Source organism: Oncorhynchus mykiss, chromosome 12 (assembly GCF_013265735.2).
Source record: "Oncorhynchus mykiss isolate Arlee chromosome 12, USDA_OmykA_1.1, whole genome shotgun sequence".
Taxonomy (NCBI): Eukaryota; Metazoa; Chordata; class Actinopteri; order Salmoniformes; family Salmonidae; genus Oncorhynchus; species Oncorhynchus mykiss.
In genome coordinates this window covers 86827180-86838456 of record NC_048576.1, presented here as the reverse complement: position 1 = coordinate 86838456, position 11277 = coordinate 86827180, and positions in this window count along the sequence as shown.

Below are 11277 nucleotides of genomic sequence, written 5' to 3'. Positions count from 1 at the left end.
TCCTGCTGAAACAAGGTTTATATTGCGCTGTTGTTGAATGGACCAAAAGAGAAACAAATCTTTCCTACTGATGAGTCAACAGGGTCAATAGAAGGTCGGCTCTGAGGGTCAGGTCTTGACACGTTCACCTGAGGGAATGGCATCTAAAACAATTGCAAAATCTTTAGGTGTTACAGGGACCTTGTAAAGTGATAAGAATTCCTTATAACTGAGTAAAAGACCCTCTGCATTTACCAGTTGGCTCACCAATAGGATATTATTTCGGAACCAATATTCTAAAAACAAAGAAGTATTTTTATACAATATATCCCGATTATTCCATATATAATATCTGTGTGGAGAAGAATTGTGTTTATAAATTAAGGACCATGACAAGAACCTGCCGATGAAAAGCAGAAAGTTTCACTGGAACTTTGTCAATATTATAATTCCAAACCAATATGAAGTTAAGGCCACCAAAAGTAGAGAAGACATGATGAGGAATACAATTCCAGATAGAAGTGGGTCTTCTTAGGAATTGTTTTATCCAATTGATCTTAAAAGTATTATTTAAAGTAGTAAAGTCCAGAAAATTCAGTCCACCATTCTCATAAGTGTTCATTACAACAGTTTTCCTAATGTAATGGGTACGGTTTCTCCACAGAAAGTTGCTAAGCATCTGGTCTATCTCCTTATTTTACTGTCTAGATATAAAGATAGAGCACCATATGTTAGTCTAGAGATACCTTCAGCCTTGGTTATTAGGACTCTACCTTTTAAAGATAAGTCCGTCTGTAGCCATTGATTTAGTTTCTTCTGGGTTTTTTTAATAAGAAGGTTACAATTTAGTAAGCCTCTAGACTTCTGATCCTTTGTAATGGTTCTGCCTAAATATGTAAGTTCTTCTTTTACTGCAATACCATACTATGAAGGTGTCACACAATCTTTGACGGCCATGAGTTCACATTTATTAATGTTAAGATATAGACCAGATGCTTTGGAAAAGGATTGTATCACATTGATCGATATGGGAATTTGGTTAGTGTCTTTCAGAAAAAGTGTATTATCATCAGCCAGCTGGCTTATAATCATTTCTTTACCAGCTATGGAAATACCTTGTACAGGACTATTATTTAAAGAATTTGCAAGAAGTTGGGTGATTAATAAAAACAGGTACGAAGAGATGAACGAGTGACCCATTACCCGCCAAGGGTGGTCATGATACGTCATCAGAAGTGTCCACTTAATTTGATGGCTGAGGGGAAGGGTGTGTCTTGGACTGTAACCATGGTCTCTTTAAAAAAATTCAAATAAAATGTCTTTCTTTTGGCAGCTCCAAAATGCAGGTGTTTCAGCTTAGCTCAGTGCTTTCAGTGGTGGTGGTGGGGCTAGCCACCAGAAAATACAGAGCGTTGCACTTGATTGGCTCAGTTTTCTGTCACTCATTGGACAGTACGTCATCCCCAATTCCAAGGTTAGAGCTCAAATTTTGCCATAGAGTTATGTTAGAAGTGCCCATTACATCAAATCACGTTACATCTACAGTAGCTTTGATTGGACTGATCATCTCAACATCTTACTTTCCAAGTCTTAGCTAGCAGTCATTAGTTGTCGACAATCTACTGGCAAATCCTTTTTAATCCTTTTCATACGAAGAGAAATAATGAAGATAAATTCTAGATAAATTGTATCGGTGCTCATCGGCCATTCTACATAAAGATTGCACAATGTTAAATTCAACAATGAGTCATTTTTAAGGAATAAGTGGCAAACTGCAAGCGTTGCAAAGAAACCACCAACGTTAGCCTGCTATTCAATGGAGCGGCAGTGCCCCCCCCCCCCCCCCCCCCCCCCCCCCCCCCCCCGCAAAAGACTGCTGCGCCACCTGAGTCCAAAAATGTATTGTATGCTGCTGCATAAATTATGTAATATGCCTGGGAGATATGTATACTGTAGCTAAGAAAGTAATACTAAGTGTATGTTGTGTCGTAAGCTGTTAGTAGCCCATGTGCCTCACCCTAATAATTTGGTCTATTTTCACCAACACAGTATTGTAAAAACATCATAGTTGTGGTGCTTGGCTTGGACGTGCAAATTCAGCACACACAACATTCTAAAATAGAGTTGTGTTATTTGACGGGTCACATTAAAATCTTATTTAACGCGTCAAATAGTGGAATATGACTTGTCTTTTCTGACACGCAAAGACCCAAACGGTGTTCAAGGTGCCTCACAGGGAGTACACTAAGAACGGCCCATGTTCTGAATTCTGTCGCTGTACATTTCAAAAGTGCTGAACAAATAGTTATATTGACTACGTCTGTTGTCGCTCGCTCCTTAATGTCTTAATCGAAATTACGGATCGCTTTTTATCCGCTTGTTGTCCCCTTATGCCATAGTTTGTACATCTCAATTGTCAGTAGAAACCACATTTGTTTAAGCAAGTCTGCCATATCAGCAGTAAATGAGGTGGTAGTAAATGTAATTTTGGCAGTAAGTATTCCTCTTGTCCAGATTAGCCGATACCGATTATTGGAGGACCAAAAAAGCCGATACCGATTAATCTGCCGATTTAAAAAAAATATATATAGATATAATAATAATAATAATATTTGTAATAATGACAATTACAACAATACTGAATGAACACTTATTTTAACTTAATATAATACATCAATAAAATAAATGTAGCCTCAAATAATGAAACATGTTCAATTTGGTTTAAATAATGCAAAAACAAAGTGTTGGAGAAGAAATTAAAAGTGAGAAAGCTAACGTTTCAGTTCCTTGCTCAGAACATGAGAACATATGAAAGCTGGTGGTTCCTTTTAAGAAGTTTTAGGTTGTAGTTATTATAGGAATTATAGGACTATTTCCCTCTATACCATTTGTATTTCATTAACCTTTGACTATTGGATGTTCTTATAGGCACTTTAGTATTGCCAGTGTAACAGTATAGCTTCCGTCCCTCTCCTCGCCCCTACCTGGGCTCGAACCAGGAACACATCGACAACAGCCACACTCGAAGCAGCGTTACCTATGCAGAGCAAGGGAAACAATCACAGGCTCAGAGCGAGTGACGTTTGAAACGCTATTAGCGCGCGCGAACTAGCTAGCCATTTCACATCGGTTACACCAGCCTCATCTCGGGAGTTGATAGGCATAAACAGCGCAATGCTTGTTTGAATTCATGTTTACACGCCTGCTTCTGCCTACCACCGCTCAGTCAGATACTTAGATACTTGTATGCTCAGTCAGATTATATGGACACGCTAGATAATATCTAGTAGTATCATCAACCATGTGTAGTTAACTAGTGATTATGATTGATTGTTTTTTTATAAGATAAGTTTAATGCTAGCTAGCAACTTACCTTGACTTACTGCATTTGCGTAACATGCAGTCTCCTTGTGTAGTGCAACGAGAGAGAGGCAGGTCGTTATTGCGTTGTTATTGACTTTTTAACTGTAAGGTTGCAAGTTTGGATCCCCCGAGCTGACAAGGTGAAAATCTGTCATTCTGCCCCTGAACGAGGCAGTTAACCCACCGTTCCTAGGCCATCATTAAAAATCAGAATGTGTTCTTAACTGACTTGTCTAGTTAAATAAAGGTATAAAAAAATTTAATCGACAAATTGGCGCCCAAAAATACTGATTTCCGATTGTTATGAACACTTGAAATCGGCCATTCCGATTAATCGGTTGACCTCTAGTCCAGATGGGATAGGGCAGTGTGATGTAGATTGCATCGTCTGTGGACCTGTTGGGGCGGTATGCAAACTGAAGTGGGTCTAGGGTGGCAGGTAAGGTGGAGGTGATGTGATCCTTGAAGAGTCTCTCAAAGCACTTCATGATGACAGAAGTGAGTGCTACGTGGCAGTAGTCATTTAGTTCAGGTGTCTTTGTCTTCTTGGGTACTGGAACAATGGTGGCCATCTTGAAGCATATGGGGACAGCAGACTGGGAGCAATTAAATATGTCCGTAAACACACCAGCCAGCTGGTCTGCGCATGCTCTGAGGATGCGGCTAGGGATGCCATCTGGGCCAGCAGCCTTGCGAAGGGTAACACGTTACTCACATCAGCCACGGAGAGGGAGAGGGTCCGCAGTCCTTGTTAGCAGGCCGAGACAGTGGCACCGTATTATCCTCAATGCGGGCAAAGAAGGTGTTGAGTTTGAAAGCGAGACGTCGATGTCCGTGGCGTGGCTTGTTTTCTTTTTGTAGTCACCCCTGTAGTCACCCCTTTATGTAGTAATCCATTTACTGGTGTAGTGGCGTATCCGTGCCCACGCATGAAGTGTGGAGAATGTGGTGTGCATGTGTTTGTTAACTGTAACCTCTGACCTTCGGAGCCGACAGCTGCATGCAGTGTTCACACTCTGCCTTCCTGCTATTCCACATTGTCTAAAGCTAGGTTCAAATTAGAGGTCAACCGATTATGATTTTTCAACGGCAATACTGATAATTGGAGGACCAAAAAAAGACGCTAACATTGTTCGGATGATTTTTATTTATATATATATATATATATACTGAATGAACAATTAACCCTTTTATTTTAACATAATATAATACATTAAATGTATTTACTCTCAAATAAATAATGAAACAGGTTCAATTTTGTTTAAATAATGCAGAAAAAGTGTTGGAGAAGAAAGGTAAAGTGCAATCTGTGTCATGTAAAAAAGCTAATGTTTAAGATCCTGGCTCAGAACATATGAAAGCTGGAGGTTCAATATTCCCAGTTCTTCAATATTCCCAGTTAAGAAGTTTTAGGTTGAAGTTATTATAGGAATTATGACGTGTCGACTATTTCTCTCTATGCCATTTGTATTTCATATACCTTTGACAATTGGATGTTCTAATTGGCACTTCAGTATTGCCAGCCTAATCTCAGGAGTTGATAGGCTTGAAGTCATAAACAGCGCTGTGCCTCAAGCATTGCTAAGAGCTGCTGGCAAACGCAGTAAAGTTTGAATGAATGCTTACGAGCCTGCTGCTGCCTACCACCGCTCAGTCAGACTGCTCTATCAAATAGTAGACTTAATTATAATATAATTATTTAATTAGTTTGGCTTCGGTGCCATCTCGGCTGGAAGTTGAGTACTTGGTCTAGGCTAGCCTATATTTAATAAAAATTGCATTAGTCTTGATATATTTCCATGAATACACCTGGATTATTTGCCTGTGTTTAGGTCTGGATATTCATGAATTGCTCGTACTGTTTTCTGTGTTAATAGGCTTCAGGATGTTTACTTAGGCTGCTGTTTACCTAATGACAACACAATCTGGAAATTTGGTTGAGAAGTACCTCCTACATAATGGCCAAAAATCCAGTTGTTTTCAGCTTAACATTGATATAGACCTACATCTTGATCTTGCAGTACTATCTGAATGTTTAATTTAAATGTAATGGCACTATAGTCAATTAAAGCATCACTTATTGGCCATGTCCACGGTTTATGTCCCATTGCCAAAGCTAATGTAAAAGCATTAAAGCAGTCATTCAGCAGGGCCTGATAAACAGATGCAGAGCCATAATAAAGGAGACCTTGTTGAGTCACTGTGCCATTACTTCACAATGCTTTCTCCTCTCACTTCATTAACAAGCAGTGATATATTGACCAAGAATCATCCCTTTGTCTGGCTTTGTTCCTTCTAGTCATAGATGGCAGGTAGACCAATCTGTTGACTTCCCATTGTTTCTACTGTACAGTTGTTGCTCAGTGGGAGTTTGTATGGGACTGTAGCCTAGCTTAAATGTTGGCCAAAATGCCCTTTCGCTGAGTGGGGTATGTGGGTTAGCCTATGAGTTTTGGCTCAGCATTTGTCTGGATTAGCCTACATCCACTGGCTGCTTTGCTGCTTGGTCTGTTGGTATCTGTCTGAGACTGATAGGTAGGCCATCAGATTTGTTTGCATTAGTGGTTTTCCGCATTTTCTCATGTCATCTTGGCAAATAGTTCCTAGCAGCATTATGCTCAGTAAAAACATTGCCATACTGCATGTTAGTCACTCAGTTCCACTAAAACGGGAATGCACCACAAATCAAGATGGTAAAGCAAACTGTTACCAGCCTTCCACACCAGTCTTTAATCCATTTAGACCCATTCAACCAAATTGTAAAATCCGGCCAGTGAATCAATGAAATGTAAAGTGGAAACAACCCGTAAAGAAACTCATGTTTTTATTAGCACTTCTAGCATTGACACTCCATTAACTATCATTAGGCCTAACACTAGTCCCTATCACTGGTCTGCTTTACAGAACTCTAGTAGTGAGGTCATCTCCTCTGACTCATTTGTGAAGTCTGAGTCATCACTTATTAACTGGGTGTTGTTTCTCTCCGTAGGCGGGACGGCCAAGGGTACTCTGTGCGGAGAACCATCCGCCCCCCTTAGACGGTGCCAGCAGCCGCTCCTCTTCCCCAAAAACAATGAGACAGACGAGGTCATCACCTCCATCAACGTTCCTTTAGGGGTAAGGGTGAGGGGTCACTGACATTGACTTATGTCGGCCATTGTTTTATTCATAGATGTAATGTGTGTGTTTTCCACTGGTAAGACACTTGACTTGGTTTCTACAAGTCTGCTGTCATGGATGGTTTTCAGTGATTCTCAGTCCTGTGTTTTTGAACTGACTCAAATGCCATTGATAAAGTAAAATGCTGACTGTTATTATTCTCCATCTGACAGGTTGAGGAGTGCCAGCAGGCAAACAATGGTAAGTATCTCTGATTCCATTTTGAATGGCAGTATTTTAATATATGGTATTTATGTACAGTACCAGTCAAAAGTTTGGACACACCTATTCATTCAAGGGTTTTTCTTTATTTGTACTATTTTCTACATTGTAGAATAATAGGGAACACGTCAAAACTGTGAAATAACACATATGGAAACATGTAGTAACCAAAAATATGTTAAACAAATCCAAATATATTTAATATTTGAGATTCTTCAAAGTAGCCACCCTTTGCCTTGAAAGCTTTGCACACACTTGGCATTCTCTCAATCAGCGTCATGAGGTAGTCACCTGGAATGCATTTCAATTAACAGGTGTATCTTTCTAAAAGTTATTTTGTGGAATTTCTTTCCTTTATGTGTTTGAGCCAATCAGTTGTGTTGTGACAAGGTAGGGGTGGTATACAGAAGATGGCCCTATTTGGTAAAATACCAAGTCCATATTATGACAAGAACAGCTCAAATAAGCAAAGAGAAACGACAGTCCATTACTTTGACTGACCTTCATGTGTTAATCTGGAAAATTAAGAGCTTCTCCGCATGTGTGGTTCACAGCATGAAGCGTGGAGGCGCTTTGCTGCTGACACTGTCTGATTTATTTCAAATTCAAGGCACACTTAATCAGCATGGCTACCACAGAATTCTACAGCAATACGCCATCCCATCTGGTTTGTGCTTAGTGGGACTATCATTTGTTTTTCAACAGGACAATAACCCAACACACCTCCAGGCTGTGTAAGGGCTATTTGACCAAGAAGGAGAGTGATGGAGTGTTGCATCAGATGACCTAGCCTCCACAATCACTTGACCTCAACCCAATTGAGATGGTTTGGGATGAGTTGGACTGCGGAGTGAAGGAAAAGCAGCCAACAAGTGCTGAGCAGATGTGGGAACTCCTTCAAGACTGTTGGGAAAAGCATACCGGGTGAAGCTGGTTGAGAGAACGTCAAGTGTGCAACGCTGTCATCAAGGCAAAGGGTTGCTAATTTGAAGTATCTAAAACTCAGCAAAAAAAGAATTGTCCTCTCACTGTCAACGCATTTTTATTTTCAGCAAGCTTAACATGTAAATATTTGTATGAACATAAGATTCAACAACTGAGACACAAACTGAACAAGTTCCACAGACATGTGACTAACCTAAATTGAATAATGTGTCCCTGAAATAAAGGGGGCGTCAAAATTAACTGTCAGTACCAGCTGCATAAAGTACTGCAGTGCATCTCCTCATGGACTGCATCAGATTTGCCAGTTCTTGCTGTGAGATGTCATAACATGTAAATATTTGTATGAACAAAGATTCAACAACTGAGACACAAACTGAACAAGTTCCACAGACATGTGACTAACCTAAATTGAATAATGTGTCTCTGAAATAAAGTCAGTATCTGGTGTGGCCACCAGCTGCATAAAGTACTGCAGTGCATCTCCTCATGGACTGCATCAGATTTGCCAGTTCTTGCTGTGAGATGTTACCCCACTCTTCCACCAAGGCACCTGCAAGTTCCTGGACATTTCTGGGGGGAATGGCCCTAGCCCTCACCCTCCGATCCAATAGGTCCCAGACGTGCTCAATGGGATTGAGATCCGGGCTCTTCGCTGGCCATGGCAGGACACTAACATTCCGGTCTTGCAGGAAATAACGCACAGAATGAGCAGTATGTCTGGTGGCCTTGTCATGCTGGAGGGTCATGTCAGGATGAGCCTGCAGGAAGGGTACCACGTGAGGGAGGAGGATGTCTTCTCTGTAATGCACAGCGTAGAGATTGCCTGCAATGACGACAAGCTCAGTCCGATGATGCTGTGACACACCGTCCCAGACCATGACGGACTCTCCACCTCCAAATCGATCCCGCTCCAGAGTACAGGCCTCGGTGTAGTGCTCATTCCTTCGACGATAAACGCAAATCCGACCATCACCCCATGTGAGACAAAACCGCAGCTCGTCAGTGAAGAGCGCTTTTTGCCAGTCCTGTCTGGTCCAGCGACGGTGGGTTTGTGCCCATAGGTGACATTGTTGCCGGTGATGTCTGGTGAGGACCTGCCTTACAACAGGCCTACAAGCGCTCAGTCCAGCCTCTCTCAGCCTATTGAGGACAGTTTGAGCACTGATAGAGGGATTGTGCGTTCCTGGTGTAACTCGGGCAGTTGTTGTTGCCATCCTGTACCTGTCCCGCAGGTGTGATGTTCAGATTTACCGATCCTGTGCAGGTGTTGTTACACGTGGTCTGCCACTGCGAGGACGTTCAGCTGTCCGTCCTGTCTCCCTGTCGCGCTGTCTTAGGCGTCACAGTATGGACATTGCAATTTATTGCCCTGGCCACATCTGCAGGCCACATGCCTCCTTGCAGCATGCCTACGGCACTATCACGCAGATGAGCAGTGACCCTGGCCATCTTTCTTTTGGTGTTTTTCCAGAATCAGTAGAAAGGCCTCTTTAGTGTCCTAAGCTTTCATAACTGTGACCTTAATTTTCTTCCGTCTGTAAGCTGTTAGTGTTTTAACAAACGTTCCACAGGTGCATGTTCATGAATTGTTAATGGTTCATTGAACAAGCATGGGAAAGTGTTGTAACCATTTACAATTAAGATCTGTGAAGTTATTTGGATTTTTACAAATTATTTTTGAAAGACAGGGTCCTGAAAAATATACTTTTTAACTACATGATTTCATGTGCCATTTAATAGTTTGTCTTTACCATTACTATTTACTTTACTATAGTGAAAATAAAGGAACCCTTGAATGAGTAGGTGTGTTCAAACCTTTGACTGCTACTAAAATCATTTAGATTCCAATGATGAATCTCATTGAAGTCTTTTGAAGAGACACCACTTAAAAGAAGTCCCTACCAGACTGGAAGGAAAGATTCCACATTCCTCGTTCTCTCAGCTGTCTGTAAACAGCAGTGCATGACTCCCATTAGTTACAAATGGCCACAATGAATGGCATCATGGTCGACCGTGGCAGCTCTGATAATTCCAGCCTTTTTTAAACATGGTCATGTCTCTCCTTTTGTTTTCAACAATGACATTTGTCATACCTGGGAAGTTTGTCCTGACCTTGTTGATCTAACCAGGAGAAACTCTGGTGTCCCAGTTATACATCACATGACTCATAGAGGGCTTTTATTAAGGCTTTTTATTTTTAGGGAACACCTTGTAGTCACAACTCAGATTCTCTTTGATCCAGTTGTGCCCTTTCATAATGTCTGTGGTCAGTCATCTGTTCTGTAATGATATAATGCTGTTCCTATGAGGAGCAAGGATATTTATTAACTTCCAGGTGCTGCAAACATTAGTGATAGTGTGTTCTTTGGATAATGGAGGGTTAAGGCATTCCACTGTTATGGTCTTGTCTAAGCACTGTAGACGGGGGCTTGAAATGGTACTGGACTGGCAGCGGACCCTGGGAGGATCTTGTCTGATCCCTCCAAGTGTTTGACTGACACTGATGTTGTACAATTTTCAGGTGTAAAATGTAATCCAAGCAGTTTTCTGAAGGAAAAAACACAGCTTTATGTTCCTTGATACCAAAATAGGCTTAGAAACACTGTCTTAACACACTTTGCCTACGTGCTGCTGTAAGCCCCTACCGACTCCATACTGTAATGGCTCTCAGGAAATTTGACTTTGAGATTCTACTTCACTAATGGGCAATTGACAGCCTGTTTCTCCACCAGTGTGATTTCATTCCAGATGAGATTTGCCCCATGGAGGACTGTTGAGTTCAATTTATTGCATCTGCTTTGATTTGAGTTATGCTAGTACATTTATGCACATTTTACTGAAAGCAACACATTTTTCTGAATCTATCCCTTGCTATTGTTGATCTATCATTTGGAAAGTGGTAGCAGGACCCATCAGGTTATCCTTGCTACAACCAAAGTGCTACTGTTATCAGACATCCTATCAATTCAAGGTTTGGATGATATTTACACTGAACATAAATATAAACGCAACATGTCAAGTGTTTGTTTCATGACCTGAAATATAAAATCCCAGAAGTGTTCCATATGAAGAAATATCTTCTCTCATTGTGAACAACTTTGTTTACATCCCTTGTGAGCATTTCTCCTTTGACGAGAACCCATCCACCTGACAGGTGTAGCATATCAAGAAGCTGATTTAAACAGCCTGCTCATTACACAGGTGCACCTTGTGCTGGGGACAGTAAAAGGCCAGTTTTGTCACTATGCCTCAGATGTCTCAAGTTGAGGAAATCTCCACGAGCTGTAGCCAGATCATTTAATGGTAATTTCTCTACCATAAGCTGCCTCCAATGTCGTTTTAGGGAATGTGGCAGTGTCCAACCGCTGAGCATGTGTATGGTGTCTTGTGGGCAAGTGGTTTGCTGATGTCAATGTTGTGAACAATGTGCCCCATTTGTGGCGGCGAGGTTATGTTTTAGGCAGATAAGCTAAGGACAACGAACACAATTGTAATGCTTAGATGGCAAGATCCCAAGGCCCATTTCTTTTGAAGGTATCTGTGACCAACAGATGCATATCTGTTTTCCCAGATTAGGGCCTAAATAATATATTTAAATTGACTGATTTT